At 41.5% G+C, this 21,855-nt stretch overlaps 1 protein-coding gene across 1 annotated transcript in view; it reads right to left on the bottom strand.

The window, feature by feature from the left end:
* The window catches only part of UBASH3B (ubiquitin associated and SH3 domain containing B), a 263,575-nt gene that overhangs the window by 176,763 nt on the left and 64,957 nt on the right, over positions 1-21,855 (bottom strand). The window lies entirely within an intron of this gene.

Raw genomic sequence — 21,855 nt, 5'->3', positions numbered from 1 at the left:
GTCCAAGCAAAATAAAAAAATGAGTTTCACACACCTGGGGCTTCTACCAGCCCCATGCAGCCATCCTGTGCCCTTATAGTCACTCACTGCTGCTCCAGTCCCCCGCTGGCAGCTTGCCGACCTCGGAGGTCGGCTGGCCGCATTGCATACGTTTTTACGCATTCCCGCTAGTGCAGGAACATTAACACATGCGTTTTTACGCATTACTGGTTCAATGCGTAAAAATGTACGCATTGAACCAGTAACGCGTAAAAATGTATGTGTTAATGTTCCTGCACTAGCGGGAATGCGTAAAAACTTACGCAATGCGGACAGCCGACCTCCGAGGTCGGAAAGCTGCCAGCGGGGGACTGGAGCAGCAGTGAGTGACTACAATGGCACAGGATGGCTGCATGGGGCTGGTAGAAGCCCCAGGTAAGTGAAACTCATTTTTTTATTTTGCTTGGACCTTCCCTTTAAAGCTTGAACCCCTGTCACATAAAAAATAGGTAGAACCCCTGTCACATAAAAAATAGGTAGTGACTCCATCCATTAAAAAAATCATTTTTTTAAGTTATGATCAAACTTGGGTAAGTTTCAGCAAAATTGCACGAGTCGGTATCTTACAAAACACTTGAATAGGCCTGGTTGTTAACTTTCCACAATGGTGACATATGTGACATTTTTCTTCTGTCCAGACTATTCTGGAGCTATGCAAAGAAAGTGTGGTGCTAAAATACTTTGTGGAAAAAAATGGCCTGTCCAAAGCCACATGGACACTTCATTGTTAATGGCATGCTAGATGCCCAGATAGTTATCAGATGACATACAGTATATGGGGTATCGTTTTAACTGCGACAAGTTGTAGAATAGATTTTAGGGGTTTTTTTTGGGTTGAGGCCTATGTCTTGTGAATTACTTTTAGTGACAAACTGAATCAAAAGCAATAAAAAAAAAATTGTTGAAAAAAAAAAAAGCAATATTTTTTTTATTTTCATATATTCAGCACCAAAATAAAAAGCTTGTAAAAATAAAACAGAATGACAGAATTTAAAACAGAATACATAAATGGTTACCTTAGGGAGCTTTTTTAACTACCTAATGACCGTGTCACGCCAATGGGCATGAGCGCGGCGGCAGCCCCAGGACCGCCTAACGCCAATTGCCGTCAAGTCCTGGAGCTGCAGTTTCCCAGGGAATGGCAGTGCATATGCGTGATCATTCCCTGCCCGGTCACGGACTGGCAGCACTGTATAAGAGGCAGAGAACAGGACGGATCGCCGTCCTTTGCAATCAAGTAGGTGGAGGGGAGGGAGGAAGGAGAGAGAGGGAAAGGGAGCCAAAAGAAGCCTCTATGAGGCAAAAAAAAACCAAAAAAACAAGTGGAGCAGCGATCGGACACCTCCGGCAGCATGTCCCCTTAGGGACAAAAATAGGAGGAGAGTCCGATCGCTGGGCTCCTTAGCTGGGCTGTGCAGGAGGCTGAAAAGCCTGCATAGCCCAGTGCACCAAAAAAAGGGCTGGTCATTAGGGGGGTTTAGCACTGTAGTCCTCAAGTGGTTAATATGTATGCCACGAGGGTATTTGTTATTTTTGCAAATGAGGTCTTGTAATTATTGCTAGGGTACTATGTGAAAACAAGACACACAACACAGAAAAAAATACAACTTTACTTCCAAATAATAGATTATCCCCATACATTGTACTAGGGACATAGTTTAGGTGTTTGGATAACCAGGATAAATGGGCACATAAAATGTGGGTGTTATGTAGTTTAGCTTTGTTTATTTTAAAACTATAGTGGATGTAGATTGAGAAATTGCATATTTTATTTCCCCTTTAAAATGCATAGAGAATAAAATTGTTACTAAAAAAAAAAAACCCTAGGTCCTGACAGTTTCCTGTCTGTGAGCCTCGTTGCATTGTGGGGAATAACAGCTGTTTCCAACTGCCAAGTATCTCCCTCTGTGCTTATACAGATGTATAAAACAAATAAACAAACAAACAAACTCTTTCACACCAGAGCCCTTTTTCAGTGTTTTAACGCAAAGTCTATACTTTGCCTTAACCAAGGTAAAAGAAAGTCCATAGACTTTCCTTTTACCTTTCACGCCCGACGCTGCGTTGGAATGCGTTGCGGTATGACGCATCCCGGCGGGAATTGGCTTTTCCCCATTGGGTTAATAGATACTAACGCCGCTACTCAGCGTCGCACCGCAGATTCCCGACAACACGCCGCAACGCGTGCAGGAGCCGTTCTCCTGCACGCGTTGTAATGTGTAACCGGCCTAAGCCTATCGCATTCTTAGGGGTTTGATTATATGGCAGTTGGTTATGTCTGTCAGTAGTAAAGATGTATTACATGCAGGCTCATAGTGGATCAAACAATATTGATATTTGAGGTGTAGTTTGTTCATAATTTCTTGATCTCTTTTCTATTATTTAACTTCTCACTTTGCATTGTACAGATTTCTTCCACTTTTTGCTTAAGTTCCTATTTAAGCACTGTGACTGACTTAAATGAACATTTCAATAATAGAAAAATCAAGCAGTGGGCTTGACTTATTACCTTGTATGGACTAGCTTTTGCACTGTTGCAACATTTATGATCTGATCCATTGACAAGAATATTAAGTGCAGCATGTGACGTCCCCCCCCCCCCCTCCCCCCCTTCCAATTCCTGTTCCCTTTACCACTGTTTACAATTCAGCCTCAGACCCTGAGGGAATCCTAAAGGCATTCAGAACTGCAGGCAAAGTAACCTTTTGGATTGGTTGGTGAATCCACAAACAGTAAAATTTTGATTGTATGTACCATAACTCTAGCCAAATCCTGTAGGAAAAAGGGTTAATTCAACAACCTCTCTAGAGATAGCAAAATATAACAATTTTAATAAAAAACGGTTATGGTAACGTTCCCTTAGAAAACGCGGAACTCTTTGCAGAGCTTTCAGAACAAGCACTTTAATTGTTTATTTTATAATAAAATAATGCCTAATTCAATTGCCAATCGCACAAAACATGGGGTTTTCATGAACAACTTGTCTTTTTATTTTCCATTCAAATAGTCTTCAAGATTGCGGACAAACATTTAAACACAGTTTCGGAATTCCAAATCACATAGAGAGACACTGCCTGACACGTGTTTCATGGTCAAAGACCGCTTCCTCAGAGGCATTCATACACACACACACACATACACCAACTGTCGACCCAAAAGAGCGTATAGTGCCGCAATCTGGTTACTACAAAAGACAAGCAATCACCGACGATTCCATGCGCGCTGAGCGCAACTATGGACTCCAAAAGACTACAAAAGTCTTCTGCAGTCCATAGTTGCGCTAAGTGCTTTTAAAGATAAAGAAAAACCCTGAGAACCCCCCATAAGAAGATGGGCTAGTCCAAAATCTGTCGGTAATGTCAGATTTCTACCACTTACTGTAAGTAAGACAGCGACATAGGATAAAATTAATTTATGGCTCATTTTACTCTGAAAGAAAAGTACTTCTTATTTGTATATGTTTACATGTATTTTAAATTTTAATATTTTCATGACAGAGGTCTTTTAAATAAGGCTGGGGGCTTAGAGGGGTACTCTACATCACACAATTATGCACATTTTCATACGCTGGGCACATTTAGCACAGGCGAATCTGTCACACAGCAACAAAATGCTCCAGAGATCACTGACCTGCCTTCCACTACCACTCTGGACTCTGGATTAGGGAGTATTAGGGCCCGTTCAGACTGCAAAACGCGGACGGCCACGCATGCAGAACGCAACGCGTACGAACGCACGCCATCCGCGTTCATATGCGTTGCGTGGCTGATCTCATCACTGAAAAGTGAATGGGACAGCCGCGCATTTTTGTAAAATCTGCGTGCAGCATGCGTTCCCGGCCCGCACAGGTCCGGAACGCATGCTGTGTGAACATCAGACATTGCACTCTATGCAATGTCTGATGTCGTGCGTGTCGGCCACCTGCACGCGTTTCCAAAACGCGGCTGGAAACGCGTGCAGTGTGAACGGGCCCTTATCTTATTGGCCACCCAGAATGCCCTCCCTCCTTTCTATCTATCTATCTATAAACTTGGACGTGCGTGTGTGCGCACAATTTCAACGAAACTTGGTATACAGTTCCCTTACTACCGGAGATAATATGTTCTGGGAGTGTCATATCCACACCTGGGCGGAGCCATAAACAGCCAATCAAATATCACCCATTCATGTCAATGGAAAAAATGTAAAAGGCTGCCATTCTCATGGTAATAAAGCCAGAGTCCCCAAACTTGGCCCAGTTGGTCACTTGGTAACCGTGGTTCTAAATTCAGGGAAAGAGGGTGGGGCATAAAACAGCCAATCAAATTTCATCTGTTAATTTTAACCGTTTGAGGACCACAGGCTTATACCCCCCTAGTGACCAGGCCGTTTTTTACAATTCAGCACCCAATTACAATGCAGCTTTAACAGTGTGCTGCACGGCAATACAGCTTAGCACACAAATTAATCTTCCCCCCTTGTCTTGCCACCAACAGAGCTTTCTGTTGGTGGCATCCGATTGTTGCTGCAATTTTTTATTTTTTTATTTTTATTTTTTTTATAAAAATGTCTTTTTTCCCATACCCTCCCTCCCTCACCCGCGAGAGACAATCTGCTCTGTGTGTCAGCAGGGAATGCGCATGCGCACAAGCATTCCCTGCTTATCTCTGCCCCCAGGACTTGACGCCGATTGGCGTTATGCAGTCGGGAGAGGGTTAAATGGGAAAATGTAAACTGCAGCCATTAGACTGTTAAATCACAGGGCTTTCAAACCTGGCACACTTGGTCACTGGGTGACTGAGATTAAATATTCAGGAAAGTGGGTGTAGCTTACAACAGCCAATCAAAATCCACCTATTGATTTTCAAGTGGAATATTTAACCACTTCACCACTGAGGGTTTTTTCCCCTTATGGACCACAACAATTTTCACATTTCAGCGCTCCTCCCTTTCATTCCCCAATAACTTTATCACTACTTATCACAACAAAATTATCTAGATACTGTTTTTTTTTTTTTTGCTACAAATTTGGCTTTCTTTGGGTGGTACATTGTGCTAAGAATTATTTTCTTCTAAATGTATTTAAGCGGGAATAATAAGAAATAATTCCCTATTTTCCAGTTGTCGGCCAGTAGCATAGGCAGTGCCACATATCAATAGAATCCGTAAGTATTATCAGCACACCATAGGTATCAGCACACACTTTTATTGTGCCAGTTTCTACAGTGTAGTCGAACAATTGTTTCAGGAGCCGCACAGGGTCCCCCTTTATCAAGGTATGTGGTTACCAAAGTACATGTAACCACGTCTTGATAAAGGGGGACCTTGTGCAACCCCCGAAACAATTGTTCGACTACATTGTGGAAACTGGCACAGTAAAAGGGTGTGCTGATAATACTTGCGGACTCTAGTACAATGTATGATGACAATATTTTTGGGGGAAATAAAGTGCATTTTTCCGTTTTGCGTCCGTCACTAATTACAAGCCCATATTTGTGAAATAATATACCCTCATGACATACATATTAAAAAAAAAGTTTAGTCCCTAAGGCAACTATTTATGTATTTTTTTTTTTAATATATGCATTTTTTTAATTTATTTGGGCAACTATGGGAAGGTGGGGAAGGTAAGGGGTTATTTTAATGGTAATATATGTATTTTTATTAAAGGAAATGTATGTATGTGCAATTTTACTATTTGGCCACAAGATAATACTGCACTCAACCAGTAATAAGTGTGCAAAAAGGCGTGATCAATTATGCAAAAAGGGGGAAAATAAAGGTCGCCCATATAATAGCACCACTCCAAATATATTCACGTATTAAAAAAAAGTTTATTGAACATCACAATGTAGAAAAAAGTTTATTGAACATCACAATGTAGAAAAAAGGAATATTGAGTTGTACTTTGTACTGGTTGAACTCGATGGACGTATGTCTTTTTTCAGCCAAAATAACTATGTAACTATTATATATATTTTATATATTTGTATATATACATACATACTTCTATACATATATACAGGTCCTTCTAAAAAAATTAGCATATTGTGATAAAGCTCATCATTTTCTGTAATGTACTGATAAACATTAGACGTGCATATATTTTAGATTCATTACACACAACTGAAGTAGTTCAAGCCTTTTATTGTTTTAATATTGATGATTTTGGCATACAGCTCATGAAAACCCAAAATTCCTATCTCAAAAAATTAGCATATCATGAAAAGGTTCTCTAAACGAGCTATTAACCTAATCATCTGAATCTGAATCAACTAATTAACTCTAAACACCTGCAAAAGATTCCTGAGGCTTTTAAAAACTCCCAGCCTGGTTCATTACTCAAAACCGCAATCATGGGTAAGACTGCCGACCTGACTGCTGTCCAGAAGGCCATCATTGACACCCTCAAGCAAGAGGGTAAGACACAGAAAGAAATTTCTGAACGAATAGGCTGTTCCCAGAGTGCTGTATCAAGGCACCTCAGTGGGAAGTCTGTGGGAAGGAAAAAGTGTGGCAGAAAACACTGCACAACGAGAAGAAGTGACCGGACCCTGAGGAAGATTGTGGAGAAGGACCGATTCCAGACCTTGGGGGACCTGCGGAAGCAGTGGACTGAGTCTGGAATAGAAACATCCAGAGCCACCATGTACAGGCGTGTGCAGGAAATGGGCTACAGGTGGGTGCTGCATTCCCCAGATCAAGTCACTTTTGAACCAGAAACAGCGGCAGAAGCGCCTGACCTGGGCTACAGAGAAGCAGCACTGGACTGTTGCTCAGTGGTCCAAAGTACTTTTCTCGGATGAAAGCAACTTTTGCATGTCATTCGGAAATCAAGGTGCCAGAGTCTGGAGGAAGACTGGGGAGAGGGAAATGCCAAAATGCCTGAAGTCCAGTGTCAAGTACCCACAGTCAGCGATGGTCTGGGGTGCCATGTCAGCTGCTGGTGTTGGTCCACTGTGTTTTATCAAGGGCAGGGTCAATGCAGCTAGCTATCAGGAGATTTTGGAGCACTTCATGCTTCCATCTGCTGAAAAGCTTTATGGAGATGAAGATTTCATTTTTCAGCACGACCTAGCACATGCTCACAGTGCCAAAACCACTGGTTAATGGTTTACGGACCATGGTATTACTGTGCTCAATTGGCCTGCCAACTCTCCTGTCCTGAACCCCATAGAGATTGAAGTTGAGAGACGCAAGACCCAACACTCTGGATGAGCTTAAGGCCGCTATCGAAGCATCCTGGGCCTCCATAACACCTGAGCAGTGCCACAGGCTGATTGCCTCCATGCCATGCCGCATTGAAGCAGTCATTTCTGCAAAAGGATTCCCGACCAAGTATTAAGTGCATAACTGAACATAATTATTTGAAGGTTGACTTTTTTTGTTTTAAAAACACTTTTCTTTTATTGGTCGGATGAAATATGCAAATTTTTTGAGATAGGAATTGTGGGTTTTCATGAGCTGTAAGCCAAAATCATCAATATTAAAACAATAAAAGGCTTGGACTACTTCAGTTGTGTGTAATGAATCTAAAATATATGAAAGTCTAATGTTTATCCGTACATTACAGAAAATAATGAACTTTATCACAATATGCTAATTTTTTTAGAAGGACATGTACATACATAGTATATATCAAGCCAATAAATAGTACAATGAATCAATAATGGCTATTGCTATTGCTTGGTGAACTAATAGGGCTTGATTCACAAAACGGTGCGAACTGTTAGCACGCTGTGAAAAGTGCTTTGCACAAAATTTTGCGTGATAACAGTTATCGCGCGCAAAAATTCGCGTTCAACAGTTGCATTCGCGTGATAAATTCATGTGAACGTTAATGCGCAAAAAATTGCATCAACACACAAACACAAATTTTTGTGCGCGATAACCGTTTTTTTCGCCGAAACCTGGGTTTTCAGGCAAAAACTCGATAACGCGCATGAAAAGCCGTGCTAACAGTTAGCACCGTTTTGTGAATCAAGCCTATAGTGACACATCAGTGTGTTCAGATCTGAACACGCCATGATTGTCAGAACCTGGGTTCTGCATAAGGTACAATATTAATCAGGACCGTACAGTGCAATAAACAGTGTAGCAGCAACAAATCTTAGCAAATACGTGTGTAAAAAAAAAAAAAAAAAAAAAAAAAAAAAAGACAAAACAAGCAAATAAACAAACAATAGTAGATTTGGCCACAAGATGTTTCCACACTTTTTCTTCCTGCACGTACTGTTCGTAAGCAAACAGGAAGTAACGTGTATGTGTTACATTCGTTTGATCAATGATCAAGGTATTTCATTGATGCTGGTGGTCATTGATCACAGGCAGTTAGATCGGTGAATGGGAACTGTGTTCCCATTCACTGATCTGTATACGATTAGGTGTCGACGAGAACGTGCACTGGAGCTTGCAGGAGCGCGCACAGTGGCAATCACAGTGGAAGGCGTATGTCTATGCCCATGGAACAAAAACAGTCCTCCCGCGGGGCGTGGGATATACTGCCTCAGATCCAATAAGTGGTTAAAACTGCTTCCATTCTTACACTGTTAATGGCAGAGACTTCAAACCTGCTACAGTCGGTCATTGGATGACTGGGTTTATTTTGGCTCTGCCCATTTTTTCTAACCTTGAAACACAGTCACGCAATGACTACGTTTATAGTCATAATCTTGAAACACAGTCACGCAATGATTGAGTTTATGAGCTTTGGGGTCTTTGACATCAATAAGTAAAATTTTCAGATTAAAATGAAACAAATCTCATTGGTCGTTTGTGGCTTTGTCCCCTCTACTTAATTTGAACCCCAGTTACCCAATGACTGTACCAGGTTTAAAGGGACACTTAAGTCAAACAAAAAAAATGAGTTTTACTCACCTAGGGCTTCCAATAGCCCCCTGCAGCTGTCCGGTGCCCTCGCTGTCTCCCTCCGATCCTCCTGGCCCCGCCGGCAGCCACTTCCTGTTTCGGTGACAGGAGCTGACAGGCTGGGGACGCAAGTGATTCTTCGCGTTCCCAGACACATTAGCACCCTCTATGCTGCTATATGATATATGCTATAGCAGCATAGATGGCGCTATTGTGGCCAGGAACGCGAAGAATCACTAGCGTCCCCAGCTTGTCAGCTCCTGTCACCGAAACAGGACGTGGCTGCTGGCGGGGCCAGGAGGATCGGAGGGAGACTGTGAGGGTACCGGACAGCTGCAGGGGGCTATTGGAAGCCCCAGGTGAGTAAAACTCATTTTTTTTTGTTTGACTTAAGTGTCCCTTTAAGGCCTCTGGCATTAACAGTGTAAGAATAGCAGCAATTTAAATATTCCCCCTGAAAATCAATAGGTGACTTTTAATTGGCTGCTGAAGGCTCCACCCACTTTCCTGAATATTAATCCCAGTGACCAAGCAGCAGTTTAACCACTTAATGTATCTGTGGCAGTATATCTACGCCCCGCAGGAGGACTGTTCCAGGGGCGAAATCATACGCCTCCCACCGTGATCGCCACGGTGTGCGCTCCTGCTCACATGCTCATCGCCGCCAGATAGTATACAGATCAGTAAATACAGTTCCCATTCACCGATCTAAGTGCCTGTGATCAATGAGCATCGGCATCAATAAAATGCCTTGGTCATTGATCAAATTACTACTTCCTGTTTATGTACTAACAGTACGTGCAGGAAGAAAAAAAAAAAGTGGAAACATCTTGTGGCCAAATTTACCATTGTTTATTTATTTGCTTGTTTTGTCATTTTCTTGTTTTTTTCACATGTGTTTGCTGAGATTTGTTGTTGCTACACAGTTTATTGCACTGTATGGTCGTGATTAATATTGCACCTTATGCAGAGCTCGGGTTCTGACAACATGGTGTGTTCAGATCTAAATGTCAGAAGTACATAGCACATATAGTCTGAACGTCAGAAGTGCTGTCTATCACACTGCTGCATGCATTTTCTTCAAGGAGCAGTGCTGATCACATTCACTGTAACGAATGGGATCAGCAGCGCAATGCACAGTAATACAGATGGCTGGTGATTGCGTGAGTTGTGTTCCAAACACACAACCATCTGCATTGCCTAACGTGAACGAGGTCTGAAGTGGTTTCAGGGCAGTTTACTTGTTTATTTGGTTGGTTTTGATTTGGTTAATTTTAATAAATTTAATTTGGTTCATGTTTGTGGATTGTGTTTTTTTTTTATTTTTTTACCTATAATAAAAAGTACCATTTAACTATATGATGGGCCCTTATTTATTATAGTCATTTTAATTTTGTATTATTATTATTATTATTATTATTATTATCATCCTCATCATCATCAGTTTACTGTAGGTGATTTCCCACTTTGTGGTTAGGCAGCATAAAACCATGTGGTTACTTTAGGTCTGAAAATCACCAAATGCAACATCTTAGGGATGGCGATTCACCTCAGCGCCTTTAATAGTCTGTAAAACATGGTGAGGGAAGTATGAGCACAATACAAACGTGGCAATCAACTGCACAGAAAATTGTGTGTGCAATTAGACAGAAAAGAGGTAGTGAAATAACTGTGTGCAGTGTCACAAGACACAAGTTCAGGATGGCCTCACACATAATGCACTTTAGCTACATGCATAAACCTCTATAGCAGGGTAGATCTGTGACATCTGGGAACCCACAATGGCCATATGCAGATGGACGTTTTGCTGTGTAACAAGGAACATGGTGCCCTGTTTACAAATATTCTGCTAAGTATTTGCATGTGGGAAAGAAGCTTTTGTTTATAAATATTTGAACAGCTTCCTGCAATAGCGTCAGGAATAAAAGCCCTTTATGTCTTGTGTTTAGCTGCGATACTAGAAACCAGAGCGGAGGCAATTTACTGGGTCAGGGCACTGACAAAGGCCTTGGATGGTAAAAAGAGCATTTGTTTCCCAGGAAACAATTGTGTATTATAACACAGACATCAAATCAACTATAAAGGTGCCCATTTACAGTACAATTATTTCACCAAATACGATCTTTCGATGCAATTTTTACGATTCAATTGTATAGAAAATTCACGGTTTATGAAGGCAATCGACCTGCGGGACTCCCTGTCGCCGCTTATAGAGCGAGTGGGTCGCTTGCTTGCGGGCTGCTGACCCGCTGTATCTGCTGTACTCGCGGTATCCGCTGTATCCAGCATATCCAGTATATCGCCGGCATATCACCGACACACCTCTGTACTCTGTACTCTGGCAGTATCCCTGGCGGTATCCCTCTGTACTCTGCTGCGTACATGTGGCTGTAGTGGTAGCTGTTATATCCCTGCCATATCCTGGCCATTATCCCCTACATCGGCATGTTCTGCCCTGTATATCCCCCTCGCATATTTCTTCACTGAGAGCGCACGGTGGGCGTGCACATTGCCACTACATCTCCGCCACATCTCCGCTGTGTCCACATCTCCGCTGGGTCCCTCCACAGCGCATACATTGCCGTACATTGCCGTCATATCTACAGCAGAGCAGCCCAGATCAGCCCAGATCAGATCAGCTTTTGCAAAAGCTCTGCAAGACGTTGCAGGGTTCCCTCCCTCCCTCCCCGTGCACGTACACAGATTTTGCCTCCACTGCCTCCACCTCCGCTCTCCGTCCTCTCCTTCTCTCTCCGTCTTCCTCTGTTGCAGACGGGCTACCTGGATTGCCTGGTCTGCCCCGATTGCTCTCATGTTCGGTGGTCTGAGTTCCAGCCTGCGATGTGAGCTCCAGCCTGCAGCCTGAGGGCCTGGGTCTAAGCGACGCTAGAGAGATACTAAAGCTAAGTACAGATTAGTGCACTTCTGCACTCATATTTGCACTCATATTTGCTAAAGTTTGCTAAAATTTGCTGAAATTAACGCAATTAGTTTTTTTTACACCTTGGTTGCATTTTGTATTGTATTTTTCCAGTGTGTAATGTGACGTGCGAGAGGCATGGGCTGTGCTGTGGCCAAGTTACGCGGCAGGTGGACGGAGGCTGGCTGCCAGTGAGAGCCAGCGGGTGAGGGCGCCTGGCGGATGTTTTGGTGGGTGTTTGGCTGACATTGGCTGGCGTGGGGCAGGCATCTAGCGGGGTCAGGGCGGTACATCCCCACTAGGGAGCTAGAGGGTTGGAGTCGAGCATCTGTGCATTGTTTCTTTTTGTATGCTGGATGTGTGTTCCCTTTGGTCGCATGTACACTTGCTTGAGCTGGCCGTCTGCATGATTTCATTGAGAACCCAACGCTGAGAACTAGAGAGTACTTGAGAATCGGGGAGGGTGGTGTTCTCTGTTTACTCTGTTTGAGTAAAGTGCTGGTCGGTGCCCTCTGTTTTTCTCTGACTCTCTTGGGATCCTTTATACTCTTTTCTGCCCTCAAAGGTTTAATGTTTAAATATAATAGAGGCATAGGAGCCACTAGATACCCACTTCATAGCGGTGGCATAGTGGAGGGGTTATTTTAGGAGCGTTTTGTATGGCCACTGCAACGAGATATAGAGTAAAAAGCTCTATTGCCAAAAATAATAAAGAACTAAGCAACTACGGTTTTATACCTAATCCCCAATCACAACAATCGGGGATGGCAACAGAGAATAAGAAGCAACACCAAGAGTCCACCCCAAAGGGTTTAGGAACGCCACAAAGACAAATGTCACTGTCAGCACAAGCAGCTGGCTCTATTACCCCCACAGACATCTCATCACACTATAAAAAGATAGCGGAATACTGCGAGGGGACAGGTGCAAAGACCCAAGCAGGTTTAGGAAATGATCGACATATCTTTGCCACTAGAGAGGAGGTCGATATGCAGTTAAAAAATTGGTTCAAAGAGGCCTCTGCGTCCTGGCAAGAAATTATGGTCAATACAATTCAAAACACAATTAAAAATACGATTGCAGAGGAGATTAAACCGCTGCAGGAAGCTATAGTCAACTTGTCCTCAAGAATAGATTCGTTAGAAGCTAAAGTAGAAATGAATAAAAAAAAAAATGAGGTACAAGGAAAAACCCTAACTAGTCAACAAAGGCAATTGGATTCGGTGGCAACTAAAATCGACGACTTAGAAAATAGGAGCCGGAGAAATAATATAAAAATTCGAGGCCTCCCAGCGGACTTAGGGAACAGGGAACTACTGCCTACAGCTGTACAGATTTTCAAAGATCTGCTAGGAGAAAATGCCTCCGATGCAATAGAGTTGGATCGTGTTCATAAAATCGGCAAAGCTAGAGCTTCTGACAAGGGTAACGTGATAGATGTGTTGTGTAATGTGCATTCCTTCAGCCAAAAGGAAGGTATTTTGAGGAAGGCAAAGGAAATTGGTGACTTCGACTTTAAAGGGCATAAGATTGAGCTTTTTAATGATTTATCGAGAAGAACGATTTTGAGACGAAGGATGCTGAAACCTATACTGGCCAGTGTTAAAGAAAAGGGCGGAATTTATCGATGGGGTTTTCCCCTATCACTGACTGTAACTATAGCCAACAAATCATTTACGCTAAAGGATGGGGACCCGATCGCGCCACTCCTGGCCAATTTTAACTTACCAAAGGTGGAGATAGATGGTTGGGAGGCGGGGGAGGGGGGAGGTGGAGGACCCAATTCCTAAGGCAGGATTTTCCTAATCAACTGAGGGTTCAGTTTGGTTGAGGGAGTCCATGGGACTTATTCCACTAACGGTTCGCAGTCTAGCGATCGGGTGGAACTGTAAACAAAGGATCAAAAAGGGGAAAAAAAGGGACGAATGGATGCTGTGTAGGATCTGTAGATATGAATGGATTGTAGAATATAGAGAGGTTAGTTTGTACACAAAGCCCTGGACCCTAACCGTAATTCCCGCCTGGTATGGCATAGGCTTTCATGTTGGAGGTGTTTGTTTTAACTATTACAATAAAGGTTGATGAAGTACATAAGAATTGAAACAATCAATGTTAAAGGTGCAAATTCTGGTAATAAAAGAGGCAGGATTATAAGCGAACTTAGCAATAATAAAATTGACATAGCTTTTCTTCAAGAGACCCATTTTAGGGGAGGGTTCAACCCGGGAAAATATTACAAAAAATATAATCAATGGATTCTTAACTCTAAAATTGCGGGCAAATCAAGGGGGGTAGCAATTGTGCTATCCTCCAAAGTAAATTTCGAGATTGAATTAATAAAAAGGGATGATGATGCAAGATTTTTAATGGTAGTAGGTAAATTGGACAATCAATTAACCACGTTAGTAAATATATATGCTCCTAACAAAGGACAAAGCCAATTTATTAGAAAACACCTAGATATGGTTTGGGAGTTAAAAAAAGGTAGATTAGTAATAGGAGGTGACTTTAACATAGTATTAGATCCGGAAAAAGACTCTTCCAAAAAAAAATCTAGTATTGGAAAGAAACAAATAAAGAGGTTAATGGACAAACTCAGGTATAAGAAGCTGGTCGATGTATGGAGAATTTATAATCAAGACACGTTGGATTTCACGTTTTACTCACCGGTGCATAACACCTACTCTAGGTTGGACTTTTTCCTAATGGAACAGGTATATCTACTCGATATAATTGATGTGAAGATTGGCTGTATCACCTATTCCGATCATGCCCCGGTTATTATTACTATTAAATGGAACGACAGACTTAAGAAAGAAAATATTTGGACCTTAAATGGGCTTCTATTAAAAGAACCTGGGGTTAAAAAGACGATAGAGGACCAAATTGACTTCTATTTTAAAGAGAATGTAAACTCCGTTACGTCCTCTCGTACCCTATGGGAATGTTTCAAATATGTTATGAGGGGTGCTCTAATGGCACAGGCAGGTAGAGTTAAATTCGAAAAAAAAAAGAAATTGGATAATTTGATGTTAGCTCTAGGAGAAGCCGAAAAGGTCCATAAATCTTCTCCCATAGAAGCGAATTTTATAAAACTTGTCGGTATCAGACAAGAGTTGAACACCTTGCTAAACTCCCAGTGCCGCAATCAGTTCAAGCGGCTGAAAAAAGATTACGTGATTAATATTAATAAACCGGGGAAAGTTATGGCAAATTTAACAGAAAAAAAGAGGGAGCGCAATTATATAGAGAAAATTCGCGATAGTAAAGGTGAGCTAAGCTTTGACAGTAGCAGTATAGGAAATGTTTTTGCCAGCTATTACGGAGATTTGTTTAATCTCAGAATAGATACGACCCCGGATCAATTGACGAATTACTTCCATTTACTGAAACTCCCCCAGTTGGGGGCTGAGGAAAAGGAGGAACTTGAGGCCCCAATTTCCGAAAAAGAAATCAAAGATGTAATCTATACTCTGCAAAGCCAAAAAAGCCCAGGCCCAGACGGCTTTGGAGCTGATTTTTATAGATGTTTTGATGATAAAATAATTCCAAGGCTATGTAAAGTGATGAACGAATATAATGGTAAAGAACCTTTTACAAGTACTGGAAATTTAGCGACAATCACAGTAATCCCGAAGGAGGGGAAAAATTTAGAAAGCTGCTCAAGTTATAGGCCAATCTCAGTGATTAACACCGATGTGAAGATTTACGCGAAAATACTTACACGAAGAATGGAAAAAATATTGGACAACATATTAGGTAAAGAACAGGCCGGTTTTAGAAAAGGCCATTACATGCGAGATAATATCTTTGCAGCAATTAATTTTCAATTCAAAGCTAAATGTAATAAAGACCAAGCGGTTATGTTAACAATCGATGCCGAAAAGGCTTTCGACCGAATAGCCAGGCCTTTTATTTATGCAGCACTAAGATCGTATGGCTTCGGGGAAATTGTTATCGACAGAATTAAGGGATTATACCAAAATCAAGAGGCTAGGGTGAAGATTAATGGGCTAATGTCAAGGCCATTTACAATAAACAATGGAGTTAGACAGGGTTGTCCCCTCTCTCCTCTATTGTTTAATCTATGTATGGAGATTTTGATCTTGTCTATACAGAAGGATACGGAGGTATCAGGTTGGAAAATAGGGGATTATGAAAATAAGATTTTGGCTTACGCGGATGATTTACTGCTAACCCTAAGCAACCCTCAACTTTCACTAGATAAGGTTTATAAAGTTTTAGAGGATTTTTGTAAGGTCTCAAACTTTAAGATAAATAATGAGAAGTCAATTTTGTTAAATTTGGGTTGTGACCAGGGTTTATTAGAAGAGATTAAAAATAAGTATAATTTTAATTACACAGATCAAAAAATTAAATATTTGGGGATTAATATCTGTAAAAATAGCAATGATCTTTTTAAAGAAAATTATGTAGCTATTCAGAATGAAGGTATACATCTTTTAAATGCAATGGAAAGATCTCCGCTGAATGTCATCGGCAGAATTAACTTCATAAAAATGAAAGTTCTTCCCAAAATTAATTTTGTTATGCAGAATCTCCCGATAGCTGTCCCTAAATCCTGGTTCGTAAAGTGGGATAGAGTTTTTGGGGATTTTATCTGGCGAAAGAACAAACATAGAATAGCATTTCGAACGATTTGTCGCTCCAAGGATATGGGTGGAATGGGGGTTCCTAATGTTCAATATTACTATAAGAGTATACATTTAGACAGGCTGTTGGACATTAGGATAGCCTCTCACCAAAAATTCTGGTCCAGATATGAGAGAGAAATTATAGACTTTTCCCTGATAGAATCATGGCATCCCAAAACGGTTAGGAAGGTTGTACAAGGAACATCACACCCTCTTCTAACCCCCACTCTTCAATCCTTTCTGGAACTATTAGAATGGGACTACAGAAAAGAAATTCCACCACTGACGACGTTGGGAAATAACCCAGACTTTGGACCTGGACTGCATAATTATTGGTTTAAGGACTCCTTGTTCATCCCGACGATAACGTTATCCGAAATTTTTGATTTCAAATTATGGGATTTAGAGAAAGGCAAAAAGAAAGAAAAAAATTTAAAAGATTGCCAATTATTAAGCTTTCTCGACAAAGTAAAGGGAAAGATCAGAAAACAACAAAACTTTTTTGAAAAGTGCTTTTCCAATGCTACAAAGAAGGAAAAATCTATTTCCCATCTATATACTTTTTTAAGCCAGCATTTGGACTCTCCTCTCCCCCCTTTCTGTAGTAAATGGATAAAGGAGTTGGACTCCCCACCTGCCCTAGACTGGGATAGAATATTTCAAAACATCTGGTTAACACACAACCCCGGGTTTCAGTTGATTAACTACAAATTGTTAGCAAGATGGTATATCTCCCCAGCTCGGAAAGCGAAGATGGGAGCAAATCAAGATGATGTATGTTGGAGATGCCACAGCAACAGGGGCGATCTGAAGCATATGTGGTGGACCTGCCCTATGATACAGAAATTTTGGTTGGACATAGAGTTTTTCTGTGGTAGAAAGCATAGCATAAGGGGTAAACTTACAGAATCAACGATCATCTTTGGTCCCGAAGATAAAGGCAGTTGGATGCTACCAGCTGTAATTGTGGCAAAAAAATTAATAGCTTGCAACTGGAGGAGTCCAAGCGTCCCGACTCTAAGGGAGTGGATCATGGAGATGGGACAGTTCCTGGAATTAGAGGGGTGGGAGGAAGACGAGGGCACCGATAGCAGAATCCAGGATAGGTGGAGAGTAGCATGGCTGGAGATTATTGAATAGGACAAGTGGGGCGGGGCGGGAAGGGTACACAGGGCTGTACGACTGGAGAATGGATGATGGATATATGGGAGTATGTATGGAATGCTATGGGGTTGCGGTTGAGTGCGAATGAAGGTATTTTTTTTTGTATGCCCAGAATGTTTATTAGTAAATGGAATCAATTATGTATTTAAAAACGCCAATTAATGATGAAAGTTCAGCTCAACTCGGGAGCATAGCTATGAAGTGATGTACTCATTAGTTGAGCAAATGAACATTCTGAGGCAAAAAAAGAAAAAAAAAAAAAAAAAAAAATGAAGGCAATCGATGAGGAACGATTTTTTGGTCGATTACTAAATAGGATAAAATCTTTCCTGAAGTTGGATTTTATGATCGAATTTGAAGAAAGAATCGTTCAGTAAATGTGAGCAATCAGTAATTGCCTTCCAATTAGTTACAATTGTTCAAATTACATCGAAAGATTGCATTTAGGGAACTATTGTACCGTTAACGGGCACCTTTATACTCAAGCTGACAAAATCCCATTTACCTAAATAAAAAACATCAACAATCCTCATTAAGCCATCTCTACATGTTTGAGGTATTTTACCAAGCTGTATTACACAGACATACCTTATTTATGCTGGTCTATCCCAGGCTGTGTTTTAAAGTTATATGTGTTTAACTAGGAAAGTTGACTTGCATAAGTTTCAACTGGTATTAAGACGGGAGTGATATGAACTGCAGAGTATACAGAGACAGCATCCCAGCATAAATGGGGGGTCCCACTTCTCTGTGGAATGATTATTATTATTGCTTTATAAATCGCCAATACATGCCATGGAGCTGTACAAAGTAATTGTGTCATTACACTTAACCCTGCAAAACTGTAGGGGTGCAATGCCACTAATCAAACCTCCTGCTTTGTGCTGACCTGTGAACCAGTGGGACAAATAAGATAGTATTTTCTTAACATAAAGTATACATGGTAGCCATGGTTTCCAGGAAGTTTCTTTCAAAATTATAGCAGCCGCTGACTGGAATTAAAAGATAACATTTAATGGTATTCCATAACAAATTACTTGTACAATTATGATATCTTTTACAGTTTTTTATACTGAGGTAGAATTGCCTTTAACCTCCCTGGGGTATGATTATTTCCGGATTTTAGGGTCTTTTTGTAAATGTTTCAGACCATAAAATCAGGAAACAATCATGCCGCCAGAGTATCTGCAGCAGTCCCTGCTCTCACTCACCTCCCTGCGCTCCAGTGCTTCAATTTTATCTCTGGGTGGCGCTGTAACTCTGTAGTAAGATCGATGACGGCGATCTCACCAGAGTGATTCAGAGTCTCGGAGGACAGGAAGAAGAATGGCTACCGATGTCTGGATCCCCCGGGAGGCGAGTAAAAGCGCCCACTGTGCGCTTTACTCTGCATTGAGCTCCTGGCGGCTAGTCCGAACTACACTGTAAATACATGAATACGTGAAACATCCATATCCCTCTCAGTTAAGGTTCCCTTTAAGCTGCGGAAACATCTCAAGGATGATCAGGGGTAATAGAATGCACTTGTGCTCAGTTTTGTGCTTCATGGCAAAAGCTGTGAATACTTATGTACATGTGCTTTCTCAATTTTTTTTATTTTTAGCACGTTTTCCAAAACCTCAAGTAAACTTTTTTCACGTTGTCATTATGGGATGCTGTGTGTAGAATTCTGAGGAAAAAAAATAATTTAATCCATTATGGAATAAGGTTGTAACATAACAAAATGTGGAAAAAGTGATGTGCTGTGAATACTTTCCGGATGTACTGTAGGTAGAGGAGGCACTCCGACTAGCAGTCGAATGCAGGCTGCTCTCCTGAAAATTAAATTAATTATATCTCTGTGAGGGAGCTGAAAAAATAACAGATTTTTACTGCATGCGGATATGGCTGCTCTTTATACCAGAGTCAGGCCTAGAACCCACTAGAGCGTTTTTTTTTAATTAACCTTTAGGGAGCGCTTTCAATTGCTAGCATGTTCTCTGCCAATGTTAATGGATTTAAAAGATTCCACTAGAGCTATTGCGATTAAGGAAATTGCAATCACAGGACATGCAGCATTTTGGGAGCGTTTCCATTCTAATGAATTGTATAGGAGCAGGGAAATTGCTCCCAAAAATCACTTGCAAAATGCTATCAAAAATCTCTAGCGATTGCATTTTGCGCTTTCTAGACCTCATACTCAGGGTTCCAGACCTCATACTCAGAGTGGAAAAAAAGCAGCCAAGAGTGGTAATCCGGAACATGACCCGGGGTAGCCTCAAGAAGGCTTGTGCAGAGCGCAGTGGGCGTTTTAACTCATATCTTCCAGGATCCATATGGCAGCAGCCATACCTCTTCCTGTCTTCGGAGGCTCTGCATCCCTCTGGTGAGCTCACCATGTTATGACGACTGACGGCGATGTCACTATAGGGTTAAAGCACCATCCAGAGGACAGAGTGAGAATTGCAGCGCTGGATCCCAGGAAGGCTGGGCTGCTGCACATCTCTCTGCGGTGTGATTTTTTCCCTTATTTTAGGGTCTACAAGCATGCTAAATTGCACTGCTTTTCGACCCTAAAATCTGGAAATAATCAAACTGCCAGGGAAGTTAAAATGATAATCAGAAATATCTGAACCTTAAGTTGGGTTTAGAAAAATAATAATGATATGATGGTTGGGGGAAAAAATTAAAATAAATAAAGCTACAGGCACCTTTAAAGGAAGTGCAATGTCATTTTCGTAATGCCTGAAAGTAAGCAAGAGGAAATAATGTTTATAAGCACTTAGCTACCTCTATAATACTTTCTATTCAGAAGAACATACTATATAGCCCCATAAGAACAAGCTGAAGGTCACATGCAGCTACAAAGTATTTCATGTGCCATTTAAATGCCAACAGCACAAAATGAATGTAGGATGCAGTCAGATGACCACACCACTGTAGAATCACAAGAAAATAAAGAATTTACACAAGTAGAGTACTCTGCACTCCTAAAATAATTTGTGTTGCTGGTGGCTCTGTTCCTTCCACTACTAAACAAGACAAAGAACATTTATATCATGCTTTTCTCCTGGCAGACTCAAAGAGCCAGAGCTGCAGCCACTAGGATGTGCTCTATAGGCAGTAGCAGTGTTAGGGAATCTTGCCCAATGTCTCCTACTGAATAGGTGCTGGCTTACTGAACCGCACTACAAATCGCTTATTAAATATTCTTTATCACTGGAGGCTACTGCTCTTTCCATCATCTATATACAGGACTGGCTATACCATGAAGTCACTTGAGTCATATGATTCAGTCACCAAAATCGAGGGGGTGACAACTCTAACCCGTTCCATTGCAGGTGGGCCTGCCTCTCCCCCCATCTGAACAGCAGGGAGCACAGAAGAGCACAAATATCTACTACAGTGCAAGGCCCGCTCCTCTACTTCACTGCAACCTATAAGGCCTGGAACCCACTGAAAACCGCAAACGCAACCGGTAGCGTTTTGTCTGAGCGGTTTGCAAGCGGATTCATGCGCGTTTTTGGTCGTGTTTTGCAACATTGTATTTTTTTCCCCAGCGGGTGCCTAGCGTTTTGCGTTTTGCGTTTTTATCCTGATTGGTCCTGTTAATTATTTTTCATTTTGTTACAGTGTGCTGAACCGCAAAACGCTAGCAAAACCGCTCAGTTTAGGTTTTGCTGAGCGTTTCCGCTAGCGGTTCAATACTTTACATTGAAGCGCTAACGCTCCCAAAATGCTGCAGGTCCTGCGTTTGCGTTTCTGAGAAACGCAAACGCTCCTGTGGAAGTTGCCCCATCCATTAACATTAGCCCAGCGTTTTGGCAAACTGCTAGCATATCGCAGTGCTGCCAAAACGCTGCCAAAAGCGCTCCTGTGGGTTCCAGCCCTTACTGTGCAGCAATATCTCTCTGTAGACTCCCGATGTCACGTGACATGCATCAGGAGCCTACAGAATAATGCTTCTGCACACTGAACAGCCTGTCTATATACATAGATTAGTCAATGGTCTTCAGGTACAATCATCCTTGAATGAGCAGCTGGTCTTGTCTTATGGAAAAAGACTCACTATACTACTCACTATAGTAAAAGTCACAGATTTTTTATCAACACTACTGGACAATTGTGGTAACCAAAGCAGCGAGGAGAAATTGCCCCATTTAATTTGGTCATTTCAAATACATATTGTATCAAATGTGCAGGTTTGGAAACAATACACACACCTGATTGACTAATTACAAGGGTAATGAG

The sequence above is a fragment of the Hyperolius riggenbachi genome, chromosome 6 (genome assembly GCF_040937935.1).
Source record: "Hyperolius riggenbachi isolate aHypRig1 chromosome 6, aHypRig1.pri, whole genome shotgun sequence".
NCBI classification, from domain to species: domain Eukaryota; kingdom Metazoa; phylum Chordata; class Amphibia; order Anura; family Hyperoliidae; genus Hyperolius; species Hyperolius riggenbachi.
This window is presented reverse-complemented; position numbering and strand designations above follow the sequence as displayed.